The sequence below is a fragment of the Mus musculus genome, chromosome 4 (genome assembly GCF_000001635.26).
Source record: "Mus musculus strain C57BL/6J chromosome 4, GRCm38.p6 C57BL/6J".
Taxonomy (NCBI): Eukaryota; Metazoa; Chordata; class Mammalia; order Rodentia; family Muridae; genus Mus; species Mus musculus.
In genome coordinates this window covers 144938069-144960617 of record NC_000070.6, presented here as the reverse complement: position 1 = coordinate 144960617, position 22549 = coordinate 144938069, and the positions used below count along the sequence as shown (strand labels likewise).

Below are 22549 nucleotides of genomic sequence, written 5' to 3'. Positions count from 1 at the left end.
TTAAACTGGGGAGGCGGGCGGGTCCCTGCCTCTAAAACTTAACTCTATGAGAAGGGCTGGCTTTGTTTTTGTTTTGATTCGTTTTGTTTCCCTTTAGGTGTTTTTAAAACAGCGGGGGAGTTGCGTAGATTTGTAGTAAAGAAGAAAGGGGAGGGAGGGAGAAGAAGGGAGGAATGGGGGAAGAGAAGAACAGTAGAACAGGGAGGAGAAATATTAGAGTGTGAACTCTCAGGTGCTGTGCTGGAGCCCTGCTGCTGCTCCTCCTGCTCCTGCTCCTCCTGCTCCTCCTCCTCCTGCTCCTCCTGCTCCTGCTCCTCCTGCTCCTGCTCCTCCTGCTCCTGCTCCTCCTCCTGCTCCTGCTCCTCCTGCTCCTCCTCCTGCTCCTGCTCCTCCTGCTCCTCCTCCTGCTCCTGCTCCTCCTGCTCCTGCTCCTCCTCCTCCTGCTCCTCCTGCTCCTCCTCCTGCTCCTGCTCCTGCTGCTCCTGCTCCTCCTGCTCCTGCTCCTCCTCCTGCTCCTGCTCCTCCTGCTCCTGCTCCTCCTGCTCCTGCTCCTCCTCCTGCTCCTGCTCCTCCTGCTCCTGCTCCTCCTGCTCCTGCTCCTGCTCCTGCTGCTGGGACATGCTGTGTTCCATGCATTTGTTCCTGGAGTTCATGGTCTCCATTTGTTAGGTGACACCTCCACACTTATGTAGGTGGCCTGAGAATCTGGAGGGTTCGAGAGGAAGCAGAACCATAAGCTCCACTGTGGGGCAGAGACTGTTCTAGACCCTGGGCCTCCTTAGCCGAGGCAGGTGTAGTAAGTAGAGGCAAGAGCAACAAAGGAACCTTTTATCAAGGCCACCCGTGGGGCTTAAAATGTTTAAGCAGCTTCATTTAAAAAGCAGAAAAAGAAAATAAGTTGTTTTTTTTTTACTTTGTTTTGATTTGATATTTGATTTGATTTGATTCGATTAAATGGATTACAGCACTGGGGAGGCAGAGACAAGCAGATCTTTGAGTTTGAGGCCAGCCTGGTCTACAGAGTGAGCTATAGCTACACAGATAAACCCTGTCTTAAAAAACCAAAGCAAAAAACCCAAAAGGTTATCTAAGACTCTCTCCATGCAGGTATATAATGAGACTGGTCTCTCCCTGCAAGCTCCTGAAGCTCTCCCTATAGTGCCCCATGCCCTGCTCTCCCCGTTCTTTCTGCCCCCTCTGTCCCAGATAGTTTTTATTCTCCTTCCGTGCCATCTGCTCACGTAAGATTTTGTTTGTCTACATAAAATATAAGGCTTAAGTCAAGATGCTCAGCAGGTGAAGCACCTGCTGCACACACCTGAGACCTGAGCCGTCCACATATGCTGGAAGCAGAGACCAGACTCCACAGACTTGTCCTCTGACTTCCACACGAGTGACATGTTATGTTCACACATACACCACACACATACACATATACCACACATATACACACACCCTTACACACACACCACACAACACCTTTATACATACCACACATACACACAAAACACACAGCACACATAGTTACACACACACACACACACACACACACACTTACTTTCTCAGTCTGACTTCATTCACGAATCTGCATCTCTTCAGTTGTACCGTTTTCTTGCAAATGACCTAACTTCATACTTCATAATGACTTAAAAAGCTGCCATGTATTTAGCCTTCATTTTATCAGTTCCCCTGTTGGTAGGTTGGTTCTGGAAAGTAGCCATTCAAATCCAAACAAGTCCTGTTATATAGCACAGGTTGGCTTCAGAGTCATGATCCTCCTGTCTCGCCCTCCTGAGATGATATGTGTGCACTACCAGGCCTGGCAGGAAATTAATTTTAATGATACATTTAATAAAACACACACAAAATAGGACTGTGTAATGTGACATCAATGTACAGAATGTCAATGGGCTTATTTATATTCTCATTTTGTACCAAATTTTCAAAGGTTGTCACAACCAGGCACATCCAATGCTCTTGAGAACTGGTAGCAGGCCACATTGAACACAGTGTCACTTACTCTAAACTTTTTCCCCTTTGGGGTTGTGTGTGTGTGGACAGTTGTTGGCACAGAGACTCATGTAGCCCAGTCTGACCTTAAACACATTCTGTAGCCTAGGCTGACTATTCTCCTGCCCCAGCTTCCTGCACGCCAGGATTACAGGTTCATACCACCTCTCCTAGCCTCTTGAAGCCATTTTGTTTGTTTGTTTGTTTGTTCATTTTGAGACAAGGTAGCCCAGGCTGGCATTGAACTCCAATTTTTCTGTCTCAGCCCCCTGAGTGTTAAGAGTATGGGTATAAGATACCACGTTTGGTTGTTCAAAATGTTTTTCAGGCATCTGCATTCAGGACATTGAGGGAATGACTTGGGGACCCTAGCCCTGGAACCTGCCTCAGGAGTCTCCCTTATTCTTGGTGGCCAGTTCTTCTTCACCTTTTCTTGCTTGGTGAAGAGAAGCCAACTGTGGTCCAAGACTGTGGTCCTGTGTGACTTCTCCATATAGACATTATGCTATAACGATCCAGGATACATGCTGTGTTCTCAGGGTTGGAAATAGTCTCAAAGAGCAAGACAACTTTGCCAGGGCAGGACAGAGATGAAGCAGCCAAGGCAGAAGTGAGACGAGATGCTTTTAAAGCTGCCAGGATCCCTGACCTTTGTCCTGGAGACCATGGAGATTCATACCATTGTACAGCCTTGGCCCTGGGGAAGCTTCTTAATGGGCCAAGGACAGGCTGTTATGAGATATTCAATCTCAGGCTGGGAAAATGACAGATCTCAGCTCTGGAGAGTACAGAAGTTAATCATTGGGTAAAGAATCACAGAGACAGAGGACAAGCTCATGAGGAGGAGGAGGGTGAGAGGACCATAGATTCCACACTGCTAAAAAGCACTAGCATCAGAAGAGAAGAGGCAGGAATGGCTCATGGGCATCTCTTCTCATCCCACTGCTGCCAACCAAGTCCACCAGCAGTGATCTGTATTCTCAAAGTTTGAGTCATAAAATGAGCAGCCTTTCATGAATCCATTGAAACTCCCTTCTCACCTCCAAGAAAGCTACATTTGAGAGCATTTTTTTAGTGCTTCTTGGGTCTGTGAGAGATAAACCTTTGTGGGTCAGAAGCAGGCTCTATGTTGTTTGGGCTCCAAGAGCTTGGCTTTGTTTGCTAAACACTGGCAAGATTAGGCAACTCTGCAAACAAAACCAAGGTCCGGGCCAGCTGCCCAGGGTAGTTACAGTCCTGGGCACAGAGGCAGAAGAAGTGCACGTGGACGCACACACACATACGCATGGAGATCAGATAGGCAAGAAAAGTTGGTTGGGCACCTTGGTGGTCACCTTTGCCTGGCTGTTCAGATCATTAATCATTAATAGGTACAAACTTTAGCCAATTTATTTCAGAAGGTAACATTCATTCTGGCTGTAAATGCTGAGGTTGTAGGAGAAAGAGAGCATCCAATTTGATCAGTTCTTAGCAGCTCATATTTTGAACCTAACTAATCCAGCAATCACATCAATAGAGCTCACACAAATGAGGATACAACTCATTTGTATCCTTGTGGCTATTGGTATTTTGAAATCAGCTTTTAAAAGATATTTTAAATGTTATGCATATGGCTACTTTTCCCGCATGTATGTATGTATGTATGTATGTATGTATGTATGTATGTATGTATGTATGTATGTATATAACTGTTTGTGTACAGTTTCCACAGACTCCAGAAGAGGGTGAGAGTTCAGACAGTTGTGAGCTACCATCTGAGTGCTGAAAATCAAACTTGAGTCTTCTGGAAGAGCAGCCAGTGCTCTTAACCACTGAGTCACCTCAGTTTTATAAATTTTATAAAAATTCTAAAAACACCAACAAACTGAAAACAGTGATTCGTTCTTTACATACTACCTTCAAGAGTGGTTAATTGCATCCTAAGACAAAGTGATTGGTAGACTTAGCCCTAACTCACAGCTTGCCACTTTAGCTTGGCAAATGGTCTAATTTGAGGGTTAAATTCCCTTTGGATCTTCCCAGTGGAAAACTTCCTAAACATCTCTCTCTAGAAGATGAAGTGATGTTGAGAAAGAGAACGGGAAGTTGGCTACATTGAGATCTTTTGTTGCACACTATCTCTTGCCTTCTGTGTTTGCTTTTGTTTATCATTTTGCATCATCAATTTCCTGCCTCCCACTCCTGTATCTACTTGTCAAGTTTCCCTCCCTGGCCTTTTGTGTATTTTTCCAGACACATGCACATGTATACATATACACATTTATAAGTATATGTGTTTCAGCAAATACATGCATATCTCTATATTCTTTGTCCTTTTTATCTTTATGATAAACATTTAGTTTTTTCCCTTGCATTTTCATTAATAATGTCTTAGAAATCATTCTATATCAACACAAAAATCACATTCTATTTTTCTTGGATCATATAGGATTTCCATTGCATATGTAGTGTTTACCAGTGTCCTACTGATGGCCACTCAGATTTTTTTCCAGTCTTCTTGTTATTGCAAACAAAGCTGCAGTGACTCACCTTGCTCGGGCCTGATTTTGCAACATGCTCAGAGTCATAAAAGAGGAATTGCTCTATCTCTACACATTGGCAGTTTCATAAATGCTTCTAATTACTTTCCATAGAGATTAAAGTTTTATATGGCTGCCAGAAATGAAGGGCAGTGTGCTTCCTCACACCTTTATCATGGTTATATAATAATCTTTTTTTTTCTTTGCCAATTGGAGAGAAATGAGAATGTAAGTGACGTTTACTATGGCTGTAATGTGGGCTTTTTTCCCCCAAGTGTTCATGTGCTGGAGCCGTTACCTTCAAAGTGATGGTGATAAGAGGTGGGACATGTAAGAAGCAAGACCTAGTGACAGGTCCTTAGGTTGAGGTATGCCCCAGGAGGGATTAACATAGTTCTAGTTGCCATCACTGACTTAGGTATTGTAAGTGGAAGTTGTAGTTGTGGCCAGGTGTGGTAATACAAAACTACAATTCTAGCACTAGGAGAGCTGAGGCAGGAGGATCACAGATTTGAAGGCAGACTGGGTGTTCCATGCTGTTTGATGGGGACACGTGAACAAATGTCTGTTTTCCCCAGATAGAGTACACAAGAGCAGACCAAAAAAACAATTCCACCCCAGTCTAGCTTAGTGCAGTAGTGAGTTTACTGGGATGATTTACAGGCATACGTATGAGGGTCACTTACAGAAGCATGGATGACTGAAAAGCAGCTGCATCACCAAAAAGCCCATCCCAGAATGAATGACAACTCTTATTGGCTGCATTAAGACTGGAAAACTAGAGGATAGCTCACCCAAATGAAGAGTCTCTTCTCCAGAGCAATTGTTACTATTTATATACCCTTGCGTAGAAGAGGGGAGGGGGCTTGTCATACTTATAATTTCAGGATCTTCCTAGGACTTGTGAGTTATATTTACTTCCTAAACCTTAATAAGCCTCCTAACCAAAAGAGAATGTTTCCATTAGGTGGAAATAGCTACACAACATTTCACCTATTCCTCTGACTCTCATAATCTTTATACTCCTTTCATAATGCTTCTTGAGCCTCACAGAGGGGAATTAGGGATGTTTGATTCTTTCCTTCCTTCAGTTGCTAAGCCATGGGCCACTACACTACAGCAGTAGTCACCCAGTTTCTTGACCAGGGCAGTTTGAATGAGAAATGTCTCGGGTAGGCTCATGTACATGAACAATTGGTCACAGTTGGTAAAGTAATGGAACCTTGAGGTGGTAGAGCCCCAAGTACCCAGATTTGGTCAGTTTTTCTATAATAATGATAGCCCTTGGGGCTGGTACATAGCTCAGGTCTAGGTGTCTTCTTCAGTGACATGCTGCGTTAGGTTTTGAAGCAAGGTCTTTTGCCAAACTTGGAGCTTGATGGTTTGTCTATACTGGCTAACCAGCAAGCCCAGCCCCAGAGGACCTCGTGCCTCTACTTGACCAGCACTAAAATTGCAAATTCTCTGCCATGTTCAGCTGTTTGATAGACAGAGTGTGAGGATCAGAGCCCAGCTCTTCATTTTTGTGATGGACATTTAAATAGCCGAGCCAGACCCTCGGGTCTGTCTGGGTGAATTTTAAGAATGCTTACTTTATCCCTGATTTTTAGCAGTTTTCTATACTGGCCTAGGTGTGGTATTCTGGCAATTATCCTAGCTGGGATGTACTGAGCTCTTGAGTCTGTGGGTTGATATCTTTCATCCATTTGAGGAAATGGCCTTTATCACTTCCAGTGTTTTCTTTAACCCATTTCCTATCCTCTGTAACTTCAAATAAAGCATCTCCAGAGACAGCAAGATGACTCTCACGTAGAGGCACTTACCACCAAGCCTAGTGACCTGCATAGTAAGAGCTGAAATTCAATCCCACAAATTGTCCTCTGACCTCCACACATGTGTGGTATAGCCATGAAATTTTGGAAAGTAGAAAAAAATGTTTTTATTTAACAACATTTATTTCCTATTTTGTGGTATTTTAAAAATGTTATTGCTTATTTCATTACTGTTGTTTTTCTGACAGGGTAGCCTTGAACTCACAGAGATCTGCCTGTCTCTAGCTCCCCAAGTGCTGGGATATGTGTCAGCACATTTGAGTATTGTTATGATTACGATTATTTTATTTATTTACAATCCAGCCAGTTGCCCTCCTGGTCTCCTCCCTCACAGTTCCCCATCCCATTCCTTCTCTCCTCTGTCTCTGAGAGGATGCTCCGCCACACCCAGGTCTCCCCCCTCCCTGGGGCCTCAAGTCTCTCGAGGATTAGATGCATCTTCTTCCATTGAATAGAATACTTTTGTTCATTCTTTGACTATCTATCTATCTATCTATCTATCTATCTATCTATCTATCTATCTATCTATCTATCTATCTATCTATCTATCTAACATGTCTCCATTGCCCCTTCATGTCCTCTGGTTTCCTTTGTTAATAACCTACTACCTCCAGTTGGCGCTGTTGGTTAGAATGTCACCTGATTGTACTGACTTGATCTTGTGACAGAAACCACAGCTACATGTTCATGAGAGCCATGCCCATGTCCTGAAGACTGCCTTCCACAACACTCCTCCTCACCCTCCAGTTCTGACACTCTTTCAGCCCCTCTTCCAGAATAGTAGTGCCTGAGCTTTGGGTAGGAATTAGTACAGATGACATCTTTAGGTCTGACTACTCAACAGATAAATATTCTCAGCACAGTTGTGAATCTCTGCATTAACTGCTAACTGCAACAGAGAGGAGCTTTCCTGGCCAAAGTTGAAGGCAGTACTAATCTCTGAATGTGAGCATAACTGTTTCGTAGGTGGTTTAACAACATGTCCAAAACAACAACAACAACAACAACAACAACAACAGCAACAACAACAACACAGCAGTAGAGGGTTTCTCCCAGAGCTGGTGACCTCCTAGGCCATTGGCTTTTGACCAGGTTAATGGTATGAGACATGAATTTCTTCCTGTGGAATAGGCCTCAGATGAATCTAAAAGCCCATAACCTTGATGCCATTACTATAGCCCTGGGCACATCTATCCTGGCAGGTCAGTCTAGCAGCCTCACTAGCTAGCCAGCAGGAAGAAACTTTTTTTAAATTAATTTATTTACATCAAACATTGTACCTCCTCCTGATCCTCCCTCACAGAGACCCTCCCCACATGATGACTGTGGTACCTGTTCCCTAACAGGGTTCCCGTGTCTGGCCTCAGTGAGAGACGATGCGCCTACCCTGGCAGGGAGAAACTTTTAAAGTCAATTCCAGTTTGATTTCCCTATGACCTGCAAAGTATGTGGTGTCTTCAGCAATAGGGTTTTTTGCTGTCTAACTGTGGAGGACAACCAGGAGCTCTGACAACAGCTTCTGTTATGAGTGTTTCTCGGTCTCCTTGACCAATGACTCCTAAAGGGATATCCCACACCTAGTACTGATATTTTCATTTAAGAACTTATGTCTTCTTTGGGAATCATTGTTCCTCTATGTAGGAACTTTATGTTGCACCTCCAACTACTTTTAAATTATATTTTTAATTAGTTTACAAAGTATGGATTCCTATAGAGGGTTTTCATATATTTTTACTTTTGATTAACCTACCCTCACCTTCTTCTCCCCCATACACCCCTTGTCCCTGGTTAAACCATTAACTCTCAGTATTCCACCCTTCACCCCATAGCCCTGCCATCTTCATATTATATGTGTTCTATTATTCCCTTTTCCCTTAAGTCCTCTTTCCCTCTCAAGAGTCCTTTTTTGCTTCCTGGGCTTAGAGCTACTCCACATTTACACACAAATCTCAAATTTTGAACTAGGATCTACATCTGAGTGGGAATCTGTGACATTTGTCTTTCTGGACCCGGGGTGCCTCACCTTTGATCTGTTTTCCAAAGATTTCATTTTTCCTCATAGATAAATAAAAGCCCATTGTGTTTATTTTGGTTTCCCACTCATTGGCTCATGGATATCTACGTTGATTCCATTCCCTAGCTATTGCAAGCAGAGCGGTAATGAGCCTGATGAGTAAGTTTCTCCCTCGGAAGACTGGAGCGTTTGGGATACATGCCCAGGAGTATCACGCCTGGGTCATATGGAAGTTCTATTTTTAGCTTTTTGAGACACATCCAGATTGGTTTCCATAGTGGTTGCCCCAGCATTTGTTGTTATTTGTTTTCTTGATGATAGGCGTTCTGACTGGGGTGAGATGGAATCTCAGTGTGGTTTCAGTTTGATTTCTCTGATGGCCAACGATGTTGAACACTTTTAAAAATGATTTTTAACCAGCTATATTTTTGGTGTTGTTCAACTCCATGGCCCATTTTTATCATTTTGCTTTGCTTTGTTTTCTTGCTGTTTATTTTCTTACATTCTTGGTATGACTTAGAGACTGATGCTTGGCCAGATTTGTAGTCGGCAAGTATTTTCTCCCATTCTATAGGGTGCTTCTTCATTTGACTGACAACTCTTTTTGTATGTATGCTTAGGACTCATCTGATTTTCTTCACTTTTACACAGATCAGGGACCAAACCTAGGGAGTTGTGCCACTCACAATAGGCTGGTTCTTCTGATATCAATTAATGTAATTAAGACAACCCCCCCCACCACAGAATACTCACAGGCCAACCTGTTCTAGACAGTCCTATACTGAGACTCTCCTTAGGTAATTCTAGGTTGTATCCAGTTGAAAATGAGAACTATCCATCTTGACAAGCAAATGCTCTCACCTCTCCCAGTGCCCTCTGACCTTCTGTCACTGTCTCCCATTGGTGGAGGTTAACAGGAAGTCAGGGTCAGGTGCCCAACTGATACAAGGTGTGGAAGCCAGTCACATTTATCACATGAGACAGATCATGGAGATCAGCTAGGCCCATGGATAGAGCAGGTTTGCTCAGAAGGCAAATGGACCACGTCCCAAACCTCCTTGTCCCCCACCACAGACCATTCTCCATGGAGCAGCCTGAGGATACCATGTGCTTTCAATGGGAAGGCAGGACAAAGCAGAGCCACAAGGTGGCCAGAACCTGGACTTATGCCACTCTAACTAGAGGAAGGCTGCCAGCTAAGCAGGAGAAGAGAAGTTGCAAACCACATTTATGTTGCAAACCACATTTATGTTGGATTTACTACATATGTAGGTTTTTACATAGCAACCCGACTCTGCATACCCACAGAACAGGGCAGCACGGTTTCTTCTCTACAGCATTGTTGGGAGACTTAAATCAGGTAGAACTTGCTTCAAACGATGCTTTCAAGCATCACGAATTCCCAAGCAATGGCAGCAATTATTATTATTGCTTAGTATGTGAAAGGAATTCAAAATCATAACATCTTTTCTTTTCTTTTCATGTGTATGTGTGGCTTGCATGCACAGGTGTACACGTGTGGGTGTACATGGTGTGTGTGTGTGGAGGTGCATGTGTGTGCACCCACATGGAGAGGTTTAAGGTTAACATTGGGAATCTCCCTAGATTGCTTTAGGAGAACAGACAAACTGTGAGGAATATATACAGAAGGTCAGCGTCCCCACCTCCAGCCCCATCCCAGAGGCTTCTGACAGTGTGGTCTCTAGGGGTGGAGCTTATGCCAGACTTCCCACAAGAATTCACAGTGTGGCATTCGGACCCCAAGAAGGCCTTTAGGGACACTGCATCCAGGCCAGCACCTGAGTCTATCCTGTAAGACAGAATAGAGGTAATCCTGCTTTCAATAGGCTCAGCCTCTTCTGCTTTTGTGTACTGGCTTTTCTGGTTATCCCGGGGACAGGACTCAGGTCAGAGAGAGGCTTCTCGAGAATGTGGAGAGGAGAGGTAGGCCCAGCCTCTCCAGTACAGTAGTGAACCCAGCCTTCCCAGTGCCACTACAAAATCACCAGGTATGTGCCTGAGCCCAGTGGCCACTGCCCACCCCTGGGTGGCTCCCTACCCACAAGGCCATGGCTTCTCCATCAGCTATCAGAAGGAGCAGGAGGTGCTTTGAGATTCAGAAGAGGTAATCAGACGGCCTGTATTGCCAGTGTGGCTATCAAGTAGCAGCAGATACCTAGCCATAAGCCTATGACCAGGCCAGGGCAGGGTGTTCCCTGCTTTGAAGGATTGTCCCCCAAGCCCCACCCCCATGCAGAACAGACCATTCTCAACTTTGCAGTGTTGCAACCAGATGCAAGCTGCTGGCCTGGCTGGCCCAGTGGAATGTACTGCTGGCTCTCTCTCTCTCTCTCTCTCTCTCTCTCTCTCTCTCTCTCTCTCTCTCTCTCTCTCTCTCTCAGGGAGTCTGGATCCTGCCCCTTGGGGAGAGGCTGAGCTCACCAGCTTTCTCCATTCCTCTTCTTGATTGGCACTTTAATGAGGGCAGAAGGGGCTGACCCCCTGCCAAGGGGCCAGTTCATGCCCCGTTTATCTCACAGCCCGAGTCAGACTAAAACAACACTGCAGGCCTAGCCGCCAGGAGCCTGGGGGCCTGCCGCCCCCACCCTGGGTGATGGATTGAGTGACCACAGTGAGCTGGCAGCTGAAGTGTGTGGTGGCCGCACCTTCCTGTCAGTGTGCAACAAAGGAGCCTGGCCCCACCGGCTGGCTGGCCAAACCGCTCTCCTCCTTGGGGCAGCTCCAGGGGCTTGGCCTTCCTCCCTGCTTCCTGAATACCAGTGCCAAACTTCTAGAGACAGGTCTAGGGACTAGCCTGATATACTCTGGAACCATTCTGGGGTCCTGGGGGGGCAATGCCTGGAATGAGGCCTTCTGAGGTTTCAAGCCTGGCTGACCAGAAAGTACATTTTTTTGGGTTCCAAGTGTCAGGGTCCAAGATGGACTTTTCTCAGCGGATTCCCCATCTCATGCACATCTGACCAGCTCTGAGCCCACTCATGGGGGAGTCCAGCCAGGCCATCTGTTTGCTGTGCAGCTGTGAGTGAATTTATCAACCTTGCTGAACCTTTGAGTCTTTTTCCCTAAAAGGCTTATATTTGTCTCCCTCATTGGGTTTTTATGAGAATGAAGATTAGGCAAAGCCAGCACTTCTATAAGCCAGGTCTCAGGGGCTCAGTTTACCTGATTGTTAAGAACTACCTCTCAAGTATACACACACACACACACACACACACACACACACACACACACACACACACACACACACACACAAAGTGCTATGGCACAAATGTGGAGCTCAGAGAACAACTTACAGAGGTCACTTCTCTCTATCTACAACATGGGTTCCAGGGGATCAAACTTGGGTCGTCAGGGTTGGCAGTAGACACTGTCACTTCCTGAGCCATCTTGCTGGCTCCTTTGATTGACTTTCTGAGGAGGTACCAGGGACAAACCCAACATCTCAATCAGGAGTTGTCTCACTCTCTCCACCGGCATTCTATCCTATGGCTTCCGGATGAAGCTCACTTTATACATTAGCCTCAAGGCTAATTTAATTTACCCAGTGTAGTGCAGAGTAGAGACAACAATTCTAACAAGACGTGGCTCTGAAGACCACAAAGCTATTCCCAAGACCCTGGGTAACAGACTGGAATTTCCCACTGGGAAAAAGTGGACAACCCCAGAGGCCCCCACAGTCAAGGAGCTGGAGCAAGGTTTGTGACATTCTTCTGGGCCACCTGGGTGAGTCAAGATGCCAGCCTTTCTCATGGCTCTGCTGATGGCATCAAGTGAACTTGAACTCTAAGCTATTCCCCAGACCCCACAGAAAGCAGGAGCCACAGAGGGAAACACCCCACCCCACCCTGCCTTCAGCAAAGGGGCATTGCCGTTGTAAATCCTCTGCCTCAAGGCTCCCTGGGGCTTTGCACCAAGAATAGACAGTCTCAAAAGTCCCAGCTGTTTGGTTCCTTGGAACTTCATCTATAAACCCAGGCCTCCCTGGAGAGGGGAGGGAACCATTCTCCACTTGGAGGAGATATCACCTCTCTGTGAACTCCCAAAGGGCAGGAGGCCAAGTCCCAGCCAAGGTCAGAGGAAGTGACACGACCATAATAGGACTTCATGTGGACCTTCTGGTTCTTCTTGCAGGCCCTCCAAATCAGGGCTCTGTCCTTCAGCAATAATACCCTCCACACTGGACAAAAGGTGACATTCTTGAACAAGGCAAGGTAGATGGGGCCTTGGAAGGTGGGTTGAACCTCAAACTCTTAGCCAACAGACATAAATAGACTTTGGACCTTTAGTTAGGCCCATGAGGCCGAGTGCCCAGGCTCAAGTCTGTGGAGCGGCCTTAAAACTTTCCCAGAGTCGTTTCTTCCTGTCTGTCAGCCCCAACTCAGCCTCCAGCACCCTTTTGCAGTGGTATCGTCAGTAAAGCTTTCCCTCACTGATCCTGCTCTCAGAGGGACCCCTCACCCCACTAGACAGAATAAACTATGTTCTATTCTGGGTCAGGCTCTGCTGAACTCCACAAGCCAGTCCAAAAAGATGCCACATGTTAATGTCAGGCTGTAATAAGCCAGGCAGGCAGAGCTGTCTCTGCTTGCCTGGGGTCCAAACAGTCAGCCAGGCATGTATCTGACGCTTGCTATTGCTATGTCCTTACAGAATGTCACCCCTGCTGTATGAACACACTCCACCAGCCTGTGTCCAGGGACTGGTATGTTTTATTCACCACTATAGCCCCCAAACCTAATAGACTTTTGTTGGATATTTGATCAATGGATAGATGTGTGCACCTCTGTGTGTGTGTTTGTGTATGTGTGTGTGTGTGTGTGTGTGTGTGTGTGTGTGTGTGTGTGTGTGTGAGAGAGAGAGACAATGAGAGAGAGAGAGAGAGAGAGAGAGAGAGAGAGAGAGAGAGAGAGAGAGAGAGAGAGAGAGATTAACTAAACATACTCGGGCAACTCTGGGGGTAGGTGGGGAACAGACATCAAAGGATATGCGTTCCAAAGTTGTATACAAATGCTACAGAACAAGATACAAGAGAATAATGGCAACAATGTATAAAGACCTATGTGGAAGAGGAGGCTGGAAAGATTGTAAGGAGGGAGAGGGGATGAATGACAAAGGACTGACATAGATTGTGGCAGCAAGTGCACAGCCTACATCCATTCAAACCAAACATGGCACTAGCACAGAAAGGGAGAAGGGGACAGGAGCTCCCATGAACCAAGAAGTTATCTCCAACTGACAACTGCTCACTAAGGAAAAAAGTTTTCTCACTGGGTACACAAACCACACTTATGGTAGCCCTACAGCCAGCAATAGACAACCAACAAAAAACAAAGTCAGTGATTTTTTTTTGTCACTTGTTTTGTTTTGTTTTGTTTTGTTTTGTTTTGTTTTGTTTTGTTTTGTTTTGTTTTGTTTTGTTGAGACAGGGTTTCTCTGTGTAGACCTGACTGTGCTGAAACTTGCTCTGTAGACTATGCCTGCCTAAGAACTCATAGATCTGCCTGACTTTGCCTAGAGATTGCTAGGATTAGAATTAAGGGCATGTGCCATCACCCTGGCTGAGCCTTTTTTTGTTGTTTTTTTTCTTATTGTTCCTTTGCTTGTATAGTACCATTTTCAATTTTGTGTATCTCTAGGTGTGTGTTTCTTGTGTGTTTTTATCTTTGTTTAATTTTTTTGTTTTCTTTTTTAAAAAAAAGAGAGAGAGAGAGGCATGGAGTCGGGTAGATCAGGAGGAACAGTATGTGGGAGCAGTTGAGGGAGGGGAACCTGTGATCAAAATATGTTCTGTTGAAAAAATTTCTCTGTGTGTGTGTATGTATGTGTGTGTGTGTGTGTGTGTGTGTGTTTGTGAGTTTGTGTGTGTCCAGTATGGTATTACTATATTGCTAGTTGCATATAAAACAAAACACATCATGGTAGACTGAGCATGTGACTTCATTTGTAGATCACTTGCCTTGCAAGAGGACCTAAGTTTAAGCCTTAGGACCTATGTAAAAAAGTCAGGCAAGGGGGTGCACACTTATAATCCCAGCACTGAGAAGTCTTGGGGCTCACTAGCCAGCCAGTCAAGTTGAATTGGTGGGCTCCAGGTCAATGAGAGATTTTATTCCAAAGGCAGTGGACAGTATCCCTGAGGATGACACCAGAGGTGTCTCTGGCCTCCGTGCACACACACACACACACACACACACACACACACACACACACACACACACACACACACACGTGCATGTACACACGCACACACATGTACATATTAAAAAAATGAATAAGAAAAAGATTTATAGGGCCAGTGACATGGCTCAGCACTTGCCACACATGCCTGATGTCCTGAGTTCAATCCCCAGAACTCACACAAAAGTGGAAGGAGAGAACTGATTCCTGAAAATTGTCCTCTGACCTCCACATGCACACTCCTGTGATACACCACACACAGCAGCAGCAGAATAATAATAATTATAATGATAATAATAAACTGAAAAGTATAAGAAGAGGATTGTGGCCATGTTCAGATTTCTGTGCTTTGGGTTGTGAGGGTCACATGCAGCTATGAAAATGGTATTAGCTCTGAGGATTGATGGGTGTCTGATATTTGCTTTCATTTTCTCCTTCTTGTCACATCATCTTTTTAATAATACTGAGCAAATATTTTAAACAATGAACCCATGGATGGATCATCGACTCTGGGAAGCCCCTGGCCCAGAAATTGTTGGAAACACAGGAAGCAGAAAGGTCACGATCTATAGGGGGAATCCCACTGTTTGATGATGGATCTGGCTTCAGAGAACACATCCCTCCTTGCTGACCACATGACCTAGGTTTTTTTTTTTTAATCTCTGTATGTGCACACATCTATGTGCTCGTGTGTGTGTGTGTGTGTGTGTGTGTGTGTAGGTCAGAGGATAAGCTCAGGTGTTGGTTCTTGGCTTTTCCACCTTGTTTGAAACAGGTATCATCTCCAGTTTCTTTTCTGGTGTGTGTGCCAGGCAAGTTGGCTCCCGAGTTTCCAAAGGTCTCCTGTTACTGCCTCATCTCACCGGATGAGCTCTGAGATTGTGGATCCAGTGGCTGCATGCAGCTTTGGGGTGGGTTCTGGGGATTTGACCGTAGGTCCTTCTGTTTGCTCAGGACCTGCTTTACCCACTGGTCTGTCTCAGCCTAGAAGGCCCTTTTTTTAAAAAAAAAAAGAAATAATAATAATTTTCCAAAAGATCACACAAGTTCAATGTAAGACTATCCTTCCCTGCCTCCCTCCCTCCTGACCTCCGCCTCTCTCTCCCTCCTTTCTTTCACCAGTCATCTGAACAGAGAACTTTCTGAATGGGCCAGGAGGATGCTCTTGGATGCTATGAGAGGTTTGTTGTTGTTCTCAAGAGAGGGTTTCAAGTATCTGATGATGACCTTGAACTTCTGATCTTTCTGCCTCCACTTCCCGAGTGCTGGGGGGTGACAGGCAAGCACCGCGCGTCCATGCTGGGGATGGAACCCAAGGCTTCAGGCATGTTACCAATTGAGCTATATGCTTGGCCTTCAACACTCATTTTTAATTTTTATTTTTAGTCTTTTTTTCTTGGATATTTTCTTTACTTACATTCCAATTGTTTTCACCTTTCCAGGTCTCCCATTCGGAAACCTCCTATCCCATACCTCCTTCCCCTGCCTACCCACTCCCATCTTCCCACCCTGGCATCCCCCTACACTGGGGCCACTCATGTCCAACAAGGATATCTTCTGCCATATATGCAGCAGGAGCCATGGGTCCCTCCATGTGTACTCTTTGGTTGGTGGTCCAGTCCCTAAAAGCTCTAAGGGATCTGTCTAGTTGACACTTACTCTCCTGTGGGGCTGCACACCCCTTCAGCTCCTTCAGTCCCTTCTCTAACTCCACCATCAGGGACCCCACACTTAGTCAAATGGTTGGCTTCGAGCATCCGCCTCTGTATTTGTCAGGTTCTGACAGAGCCTCTCAGGAGACAGCCATATCAGGCTCCTGTCAGCAAGCACTTCCTGGCATCCACAATAGCATTCAGGTTTGGTGACCGTATATGGGATGGATCCCCAGGTGGGGCAGTCTCTGGATGGCCTTTCCTTCAGTCTCTGCTCCACACTTTGTCTCCATATTTCCTCCTATGAGTATTTTGTTCCCCCTTCTAAGAAGCACTGAAGCATCCACACTTTGGTTTTCACACATGCTCCACTATGTTCATAGCAGCCATATTTATAATAGCCAGAACCTGGAAAGAACCCAGATGTTCCTCAACAGAGGAATGGATACAGAAAATGTGGCACATTCACATAATGGAATACTACTCAGCTATTAAAAACAAAAACTTCATGAAATTCACAGGCAAATGGATGGAACTTGAAAATATCATCATGAGTGAGGTAGCTCAGTCACAAAAGAACACACATGGTATACACTCACTGATAAGTGGATATTAGCCCAAAAGTTCGGAATACCCAAGATTCAATTCGCAGACCACATGAAGCCCAAGAAGAAGGAAGACCAAAGTATGGATGTTTCAGTGCTTCAACACTCATCTTTTTGTTTGTTTGTTTGTTTGTTTGTTTTGTTTTGTTTTTGGTTTTTTCGAGATAAGGTTTCTCTGTGTAGCCCTGGCTGTCCTGGAACTCACTTGTAGACCAGGCAGATTCCCTCCCAACAGGTCTTGTCGCAGGCTTACAGAATTCTGACCCCCAAGAAGCAGAGAGATAAGAAGGCTAGTTTGTGCTGCCCTGATCGACTCAGGAACACAACTGGAGTAGCCACGTTCTTTATATTATCTCACCCCTGACTGGAGAGGTGGGACAGATGTCTCTCGGTTTCACAGAGGCTTCTCAGAGGCTTCCATCCAAGAACTAGGGACATCAGGGGAGGAGGGGAGAGGAATGTGGGATGGGCAGGACTTCCCTTTCTGTAAAGATTTTAGGCCTGCCAGCACTACAGAGCATCCTTAGGAATGGAAGAAAGTTCCAGGCTATGGTTGCAAACACAGACTTCAAGCTTTCATGTACTCCAGTTGTGCTGGCTGCATTTAGATGTCTTTCACTATGAAGATGGAGCCAGACACTTCTTTCTACTTTCTTCCCAGCCTCAAGCTGGGTCTGTAGGCCTCCTCTTCAATCTATTCAGGGGACCAAGACATTCCAGGAAGTTGAATGCAGCCTTTCTCCCCTACCTGGGGAAGACTGGGGCTGAGTGCCCATTTCACAGAAGACTGAACTATGTTCAGGGTTGGAAGTGTCTGTGTCCCAGTATACGAGTGGCACAATGATCCATCCTGATACCCACCTCCTGAAGACAGGTCTTCCATGTGGTTGGAAGAGGAGATGAAGCCTTGTCAGAGAGATGTGATGTGGGTGGCAGAATATTATGCTGAGAAGAAGCGCAAGGGTATAGCCTCATCTGTGACTCTGGTCTAGTCCTGACCCCTTACCAGAGAGATAAGAAAGCCTGGCCATCTCTTCACTAAGCCCAGACTATTCTCTTCATATAGCCTTGTCATTAGGATTGTAGTCACTCAGCCATGGTCCCCACCACCTGACTCTGATGAATCAATCTGTCCTGTCCTCATGAAGCCCAACAGTACCTGGCATGTGCCCCACTGTTGACTATGCCCAAGGACATTCACTCCTTTCTGTCCCATGCTTCTTTTCCCCTCAGAGAGTGTGCAGCGTGCCTCTAACTGGCTCAATATGTCACAGGCCAGGGTGAATGAAGAGTAGGCTATTTCTGGTGCCTGCGTGTGCAGACCCTTCCCCACAGCCCAACCCACTTTGTGCTTTGGAATCATGCTTATCCTCCAAGAGTCATCATGAATCTAGGCTGGGCAGCCATTGATGATGAGACAGTGAGAGAGGACAGTGGAGACCTAGGGCTTGGGCCTAGGACCTTCTTCAGCTCTTCTGCAGACCCTCTCATTACTGTGACTAAGGCACCTGAAGCAACTTAAGGAAGCTAGGGTATACTTCCACGAACAGTTCCAGGGTGCAGTCTGTCATGGTGGCAGAAGTGTGAGGTGGCTGGTCATATCACATCTCCAGTCAGGAATCAGAGCGAGAGATGCATGCTCGTGTTCAGCTCCAGTTCTCTTTCCATTCAATCCTGGAATAATCCTGATCACATCCAGGGTGGGTCTTCCTTACTCAGCTAAACCTTTCTAGAAACATCCTCAGAGACACACCCAGAGTTGGGTTTCCATGGTGATTCTAAATCCAGTAAAATGGCCAATGAAGGTGCCTCCCTCCTTCCTTCTTAGGAAGATCCTATAACGCCAGGTTGTCCTGACAAGCATGCCCTCTTTTGGCACAGGTTCTGTGACTTGATGGTCCGAGAGGCCATTTCTGCCCATAGGCCCTGGTTCAGTGAGACTTATTGTCTGAGGACAAGCTGACTTATGTCAGGATCCCAGATCTAGGACTATTGTACTTTATCTTAGGGCAGGCCCTTTCCCTGCTCAGGAAGAAAGTGGGTAGCCTCAGAAGGTGGCATAGCTGGAAGTAGAGAAGGGCTGGGGTTTGAGCTTGCAGTGCCACACATCAAATGAGACACCCTACCTGTGCCCTTTGGCCCTATTTTGGCAAGAGCAGCCTCCAAGGCCATCATGCCCACCATGAACTTGGGGGAGCGAGGGAAATCCTCTAACTACTTAAGTAAGGCAGCTGCTCTCTCCTGGGAACTTCATTCTCAGACTTTCACCTGGGCCTGTGGGGGCGGGGACTGGGGAAAAGAGGCAGGTGACAATCCCCCCAGGAGAGGTGACAGCCCCGAGGTGGGAGCCGCCACCGCCACCTGAGAGTGGGTGAGGAGCAGGTTAGCTGGGTGAAAAGTTCGCAGCGAGGGGAGCTGTCTGTTTCCTTTGCTTAATTTATCCACTATTTGGCTAACCTCACTCTGAACCCAGGCCCGAGACCCCTTGACTCTCTCCCCCGCCTCCCACTGGGCTCCTGGGCCGCCACTATCCCTCAGCCTGCCTGTGGCCAGGCGGGGACACACTGGCCTTGAAGCAGCCTGGGGCCCAAGGGTTACCTGGGGGAGAGGTCCTCTGCCTGGACATCAGTTATTTATGGCTGAGGTCTTCTCCCCACCTTTAGTAACCAAAATAAAGTTCAGTTGCCACGCGGTCTGGGACCCCAAAGGCCAGACATCCACCAAGCTGTACAAGATGTCCCACCCGTTGCCTTCACCAAACACACAACAGCACTGGGGACAGTGACCTTTCCTTCGGGGCCATCTGTCATCCTGGTTAGGGCTGCAGCTGGACACAGGGACCTGGTGTCAGACAGAAGGCCAGCCTGCTTCCTGGTCCCTGGGATAGCTTCTGTGACTTCCATCTGTCCTCTATTGCACAGAGCATGCCTGGTAGATTCATCTTTATTGAAGTATTTCTAATTTTCTCTTTCTCTCTCCATCACCCCCACCCCTTGTTTTTATTACATTCTATTTATTTACAGCGTGTGGTGAGTGTGTCCGTGATGTAGTGCATGTTTTGGTGGCCAGAGGACAACTTGTGGGAGCTGGTTTTCTTTCTATCATGTAAGATCTACAGACTGAACTCTGGCAGTCAGCCTTGATAGCCACCGCCTCACCCAAGTCATCCTGTCGGCCCAGTCCTTGTTCTCTCACACATCTGAAAGGAAGTTGGGTGCAGTCCTGGCAGTAGTCACCCTTCTTCATCCAGCCTGTCGCAAGCTGAGACACCACCCTAGGTCCCTTCATTATTGACAGAACCCAAGTCGCACAGACATCACTCTGCCGCTGTGGCCAGCATGGCTAGCCCAGTACTCGCCTTCTGTGACAGTGAGTCTTTGTTGCCAGCTTGACACAACTGGGAAGAGAGAACCTCAGCTAAGGAGGTCTCCATCAGATTGGCCTGTGGCTATCTCTGTGGAGCATTTTCTTGATTGCTAATTGGTGTGAGAGGGCCTACAGCACTGTGGGCAATGCCATCCAGGGCCTGGGCTGTACAAGGAAGGTAAACCTGAGCTGGGGGGCAGTGTTCCTCTGTCCTCACTGCTTTAACCCCTGCTTGAGCCCCTGCCATGACTCCCTCAATGATGGACTGCGACCTGGAAGTGTGAGTCAAATGAACCTTTTCCTCCCCAAATTGATTTTCGTCATGGTGTTTCCCACAGTAATGAGCGAACTAGGACACCTTCCTGTCTCAATTTCATGCTCCCATTGTGATCTGTCTGGCAGCTATGACAGTCACACATTCCTAGCCACCAGTAGAATAAAGATACATGAAGGACAAATTGTTCTGTCCCTGCCACTTCTGAGCCTCAGAGGCCTGTCCTCAGCACTGGGCTCTGGCTTGTGGGTGTATAGATGCCTGTGGTTAGAGCACAGCACGTAGTAATGGGGACCTCACAGACATGGGATACACATCCCTCTGTAGCCAATAAGTGATATAGAGAATGTTTTCTCTGTGTTTATATATATACTGTATATTTATTGTTTGAAGGCCCATAGGTCAACACTGGGTGTTGTCTTATGACATTGGGTTTGCTTGCTGTGAAGAGACACCATGACTACAGCTACTTTTATAAAGAAAACAATTCACTGGGACTGGCTTACAGTTCAGAGGTTTAGTCCATTATCACAATGGTGGGAAACATGGCAGCGTGCAGGTAGACATGGTAGCTGAGAGTTGAACATCCGTATGGGAAGGCAGCAAGAAGTAAGTGCAACACTGGGCCTTGCTTGAGCTTCTGAAAACCTCAAAGCCCCCTTCAGTGACACACTTCCTCCAATAAAGCCACACCTCCTAATAGTACCACTCCCTATGGGCCTGTGGGGGCCATTTTCATCCAATCACTTTGCACTATATTTTTAAGACAAGGGTTTCTCACCTAACCAGAAGTATATTGATTTGGCTAGGCTGGCCAGCCAGGGAGCCCCAGAGGTTCTCCAGTCTCAGATTTTTCATCACTGGGATTAACAGATAAGCCACTGCAGACTGAGGTCCTCATGCTGGCCCAGCGTGCACTTTGCCCACCAAGCCATCTCCTAAGTCCCCTAAAATGGGCTTTTGAGACAAGGATAGCTTTGAACTCACAATTCTTCTGCAGGAATTAAAAGCACGCACCGCCACACCTAGCCAGTCATTCCTTTTAATAACTGCCTGTCAGTCCTAGTCTGGGTGAATTGAGATTTCTGCTTCTTTAATTTGCAGTGAGGTAGGAGTTATAGCCATTCCTAAACACAGGGCTCAGGCAGTGTCACATGGATGGCTGTCATTCAGATCACCACACCAAATATTCTGAGCCTTAAAGACTTCCCTCCCCCGCCACCCAACCAGGCCAATCCCAAAGATAATTACTAGACCTATTTTGAACTTCCTTTGAATTGAATCATGCCAAGCGAAGTCTTTTGTCTCTGTTCCCTTTTGCTCAATATTATGTTTGTGAGAGTTACTCATATTGATGTGTATGGCAACAACCCATTTGTTTTCAGTGTTGTATAATGTTCCACTGGAGGAATCTTAACTAGATAGAAATGTACATAGCTTCCAGTGTCCTACTTTTAATAAACAAAATGTGGTCATAACATTATTTTTGCAAATCTCTGTGTATGCCTGAATGTTTATCTATAGAGACTCCACATGTCTATTTGTTGGCAATAATTAAAGGTTTCTTTCTATGCTTTGCCTCAGAGATTTTTTTTTCCTCATTCTGGAAGATCATTCACAAAATTTGTCGTGCCTTTGTTGTCTGGGCCGAGTCAGAACAGGCCTATCCTATGCGCAATGGTGAACTATTGACGGTTCTAAGCAGGGAGCCACGTATTCAGATCTGTATTCTGGGAAGGATTTCTGAGATGCATGGTGGGGTTCAGGCTGAGGACTTGGCTGTGGGAGGGCTGAAGGATTCAGGGAAGAGGTGAGGAAACTTAGTGAGAGACCAGCCAAGGACACAGCTTAGAGGACTAGTTCCCACCTCACCAGAGTCCTCAGTCATAGCAGGGTGGTCCCACTTCAGTACCATTGGGAAGACAGCCTCGGAGGCTCAAGTCTACAGGGACAAGCAATTCCTTTTCCAGGGAGGGGTCTGGCCAGTCCCTGAATCCTGACTTCCCTGTCTATCAGGGGTCTCCAGGCCACCACAAGGAGAGGTATGAAAGGGACCCTATTGGGAGAAGTGTATGTCTC

The 22549-nt window shown here is 46.3% G+C and overlaps 1 protein-coding gene and 1 long non-coding RNA gene across 6 annotated transcripts in view; both read left to right on the top strand.

Moving 5' to 3' along the window:
* Positions 1 to 22549, top strand: part of Vps13d (vacuolar protein sorting 13D) — a 323993-nt gene that overhangs the window by 234420 nt on the left and 67024 nt on the right. The gene's annotated exons all lie outside the window — the stretch shown is intronic.
* On the top strand, positions 3799 to 22048 carry Gm42344. The gene is made up of 3 exons (XR_881562.2): positions 3799 to 13098; positions 15696 to 15754; positions 19854 to 22048. It is a non-coding gene; the product is annotated as a predicted gene, 42344 (long non-coding RNA).